The following is a 5,000-nucleotide window of genomic DNA, read 5'->3' as shown; positions in this document are numbered from 1 at the left end:
ACGTTGCTTGAGTCGCGTCTGGCGGCCAACTAACTAACCCCACCCAGCAGCACCCACCGATTCTGAGAATCTCTCTCTCTCTCTCTCTCTCTCTCTCTCTCTCTCAATACCACCTGTCCTTCTGATATCCGCTAGTCACTCTGCCACCTCCCCACCCCTTTCCAGGGGTCATCCTCCACCATGGTGACTACTTTCACACCACCTTTTACTCTCTTTAGGTCAGTCCCTCCCTCGCCAAATACCGCCTCCTACTTCACCTACCTCCCTCCACTTCCTCCTTCCTCCTCCTCCTCAGAAGTCTACTCGAAGATAACAGTGCGTGACGTATCACTGGCCGTCATCTCTTCCGGACCTTCGCTATCACCGGCAACTAGAATCTCCCAAATGTGTGTTTGTTTTAGAGAGCGAAATAGGAAACAAACACTTCATCATGGGTGGTTTTTTTCACAATTCTAAATGAATGAAAATTATGAAAGATGAAATATGAGGAAATAATATAGACGTCTTTGAAATCCCAAGTGTCCGTGAACTAATTTGGAGAGAAAAGTTTCCATATGAATATCACTTTTGTTGATTTTTTCCCTACTAATATTTACCCTATTTCCTACAATAGCTCCTTTAGATATTAAGGAAGTACAGGGAGATGATAATCCTTTTAGCCTTTATATTAAAGGAGTAAAGGACATCTCCTTTAGGACATGTCTCCTTCGGGACACCTCTTCCTTTTCATTAGGACAGAATGGAAATACTTCAGCTAAGGTCGATAAACCAGAGAGAGAGAGAGAGAGAGAGAGAGAGAGAGAGAGAGAGAGAGAGACTCATTAGTTTAGTGTTCGTTAGCCCTATCTGTAGATTCCGCATCAGCGGATTTATTTGAGTTCTGAAAGAAAATTCTAATTTTCCAGAGTTTTCGATCTTGCCAGATGTACTTGGGAGAAAAAGTTTTTTGACGATCAAATTAATGCTAAAGTTCTTATCCTCGCTTTTCGTTTCAAGCTAAGACACGGACCACGCCCTTTGGCGTTACAATTACACGTCCCACTGCCAAATATTTACATCTATTGTATGTAACCCGTTAATGTTACGGCCAAATATTTTGATAGATATGCACACACATGCAACCCCCTCCCACCAAAGTGTGAGTACTCCCTCTTCCACCTACCCGAGGGACGGAGAGAAGTAAGCGTGACTATATATATATATATATATATATATATATATATATATATATATATATATATATATATATATACATATATATACACATATACATATATATACATATATATGAACATATATCACAAGCACACGTGATTTTAATTAATGTAAATATCACCCACGAAATGCATTTAATACCGAATTCTATCTTGGGAAATACATATCCACTTGGAATTCATCAAGGCCCATAGAATAGATTCTATGGGCCTTGGAATTCATTTTATGGTAACAGCTTCTGGCCGGGTGGTGATTCGAACCACCACCTGTACGGCTAGAAACTATGCTTGGCAGGGACCCTACCGAATAGCTGATTCGGTAGGGTCCCTGCCAAGCATAGTTTCTAGCCGTACAGGTGGTGGTTCGAATCACCACCCGGCCAGAAGCTGTTACCATAAAATGAATTCCAAGTGGATATGTATTTCCCAAGATAGAATTCGGTATTAAATGCATTTCGTGGGTGATATTTACATACATATATATATACATATATATATATATATATATATATATATATATATATATATATATATATATATATATATATATATATATTTTATAAAGAAGAGTTTGTTATCTTGTTAGGAGCGACAAGTTAAAAGACGCTAGAAAGACAAGTAGGTTGCGTTAAACTTTTTAACTCGTGACTGGGAATTGTTTCAAGTAATCAGAAAATTATCTCAACTATTTGAAAGCGCTTCAAGCTCCACAGACTTATCCAAGTTCAAATTCATACTTGATTTTGAAGAATTTCGAATACAATTTATCAAACCGGATACGCTTACCTAGTCAGGCTGTTTACATGTTAAGAGTAAACTATTTCAATAGAATTATAGGACAATATCTTCAGTAAATGTCTTGCCTTTTTCTAAGGGGGGGGGCGTGTAATGGCAATAACATTATAAGATGGGTTAAGCATGTCTTTTCCTAATGATTTCGAAGGTGACTTCGATTATTACATATGATTCGTTTTTATTACTGCTTACAAAAATATGATTCCTTTTCCTTTTTAAAGATTCAATCAAATTTGCCCACATTTTCAGACATCCTGCTTATTCAACTAGTGTTGTAGCTTAGCGAGTAATAATAATAATAATAATAATAATAATAATAATAATATTAATAATAATCCGCAACGATGGCCCTGGCATTCCTACACGAATTTTTCCCCAAAGCAAAACTATTCACATTTCACCTATAAATTAATAAAATTCAGGACTGTTAAAAATAAACAGCCAACATTGGCCTACCATAAAATCTGTTTCAAATTTTTAACATTCCTACGTCAATAAGGTGGACTACAGTGTATAATAATAATAATAATAATAATAATAATAATAATAATAATAATAATAATAATAATAATAAAACCATTTTCATAGAGAGAGATAGATTCAGTAAACCATGTCCGCAACTTCACATATTTTGCGAAATAAGAAAATACTAGTAAAGGTTGACCATTCCTCTGTACCTGCGAGCATGATGATAACATGTGCTTTTCAGCGCTATCCCCTTTATGAGGATGCATGCACACAAGATTTTCATCTATTGGAAGAGAAGTCTCCGCAAGGAAAATGACTATATATATATATATATATATATATATATATATATATATATATATATATATACTGTGTATATATATGTGTGTGTATGTGTGTGTCTGTATATATATATATATATATATATATATATATATATATATACACATATATATAATATATATATATATTATATTTATATATATATAATATATATTCATACATATATTCATATATATACACATATATATATACTATATATATATATATATATATATATATATATATATATATATATATATACATAAAACATTGTTACTATCATACTATTATCATGAATAACAGGTATGCTGCAAGGAGCAACGGTAAAACCTTTAATTTCTGATAAGGACAATTACTGAACAGTTAATCCTATTATTCAAAAAAAGATTACCATAAAGATGAGAATGGCAAATGCACTGCTTATTAACAAAATAAATGTGACGTCCAAGACCTTCTTAGCAGCCTTCCCATAGTATTTTACTTTTACAATTGAATACGCCCACACCTGATAAAACTCAAGATAGGATCTTCAGATTAAATACAGATAAAGTACGTGTTTAAAATGTCACCTTCTCGTCTACACTGCTCTTATAGCTCGTTTCTTTATGCTCTAAAAAGATCGTTGTTCTTCATTTTCATTAAATTCCAAACATTTACATCGATATTTGTTTGGGTTTCTATGGGAAATAATCTTCTTATATGATATGCTGTATATTCGAAGGTTATGTCGAAGTCTGGAATACAGTCATACCTTTGTCTAGCTATTGTATATTTTAGTTTATTGAAAAGTACACACTTAAACCTTTTTAGATAATTAATTCTCTATCCAAATGTGACTCTTTTATTCTAAGGGGGAAATCCCAATGCTAAAACAATAGATAAATTCAAAATATGAACAAATAAAACACGACGGAAATTTCTTTTAAAATTCTTCTCCGAGCACAATAGATAATCAATGCGACCTTTACTTTGAGGAAAGACAATGGCTATACGTTTCCAAAAGAATAATATGTAGCCATCTTTTTGAGTAATATCTAACAAAAAAAAATGTATATATATATATATATATATATATATATATATATATATATATCTTCTCATATAAAAAAAGATCTTTTGAGATATAGAGTAATATTCAAATATTCTCATACGAATGATTATGATAACAAACTTATTAATCTCTAAAATAATACATCCTCCTCGTCTATTTACTGACAAAACAAAATGTTCGCATTCCTTTAAGAAAGAGAGAGAGAGAGAGAGAGAGAGAGAGAGAGAGAGAGAGAGAGAGAGAGAGAGAGAGAGAGTGTGTGTGTGTTACAAGGAGTTACATGGATTTTGGATGTCAAAGACTTTTTCTATTCCATCCGCGGAGACTCCATTTGCTCTTTGGTAGAGTGATTTAGTTCAAGCATTTAGAGAGTTCTTTTGATCTTGTCTAACTTATTCTTGGACTCGTTTACCGTGTTACTGTTTACAAATCTGCAGGAAGTCTATTCCAAGACTTTGCTATTTTGTATGTAAAGAAATGGCCACATTGAGTGGTGTTGTATCTTCAACTCCAGTTTGTATCCGTTACTTCTGGACTGATTTGTGCTAAGCGTGAATAGATTGTTGTATTCTACATTTAAGAATTTTGAACGCCTCTATTAACTGTCCCCTTATTCGTCAAGTTTGTAGATCAAATAAGTTCAAACGTTCCATCCTCCGTCTATATCCGAATTGCCTTAGTGTTGGAACTAGTTTGGTGACCCTAGCTTCTATTGCTTCCAGTCTATCTATATCCTTCTGAATACTTGGAGCCCAGAATTAGACTCCGTATTCTAGATGGGTCTTACTAGTGATGTGTACAGCTGTAGTACCGTGTCTTTGTTTCTGTATCTGAATTGTCTCTATATGTACCCTATTAGTTTCTGTGCTTTCTTTTCAGCCTTTGTACTCTGTTTGTTGAACTTCAAATCCTTGCTGATAATAAAACCGAGATCTTTCTCCTGGTCCACACTTTACATTTCATTACCCAGCAGCGAGTAATCTGATTGTGGGTTACTATAGCCTATGAGCATACATGACTTAACATTTCCCACAGTTGAAAGGCATTTGGCATTTTCTGGATCATTCTCATAGCTTCATTAGATCCTCTCTTAAGTCTTCAACGTCTTCTGAGTACGCAGCATTTATGCACAATTTAGTATCTTCAAATTT

The 5,000-nt window shown here is 33.8% G+C and overlaps 1 protein-coding gene across 1 annotated transcript in view; it reads right to left on the bottom strand.

The window, feature by feature from the left end:
* The window catches only part of LOC137629559 (dystrobrevin beta-like), a 517,572-nt gene that overhangs the window by 399,234 nt on the left and 113,338 nt on the right, over positions 1-5,000 (bottom strand). The gene's annotated exons all lie outside the window — the stretch shown is intronic.

Source organism: Palaemon carinicauda, chromosome 37 (assembly GCF_036898095.1).
Source record: "Palaemon carinicauda isolate YSFRI2023 chromosome 37, ASM3689809v2, whole genome shotgun sequence".
In the NCBI taxonomy this organism is placed as follows: domain Eukaryota; kingdom Metazoa; phylum Arthropoda; class Malacostraca; order Decapoda; family Palaemonidae; genus Palaemon; species Palaemon carinicauda.
Note: the sequence above shows the minus strand (reverse complement) of the source record. Positions and strands in the feature narration are given on the sequence as shown.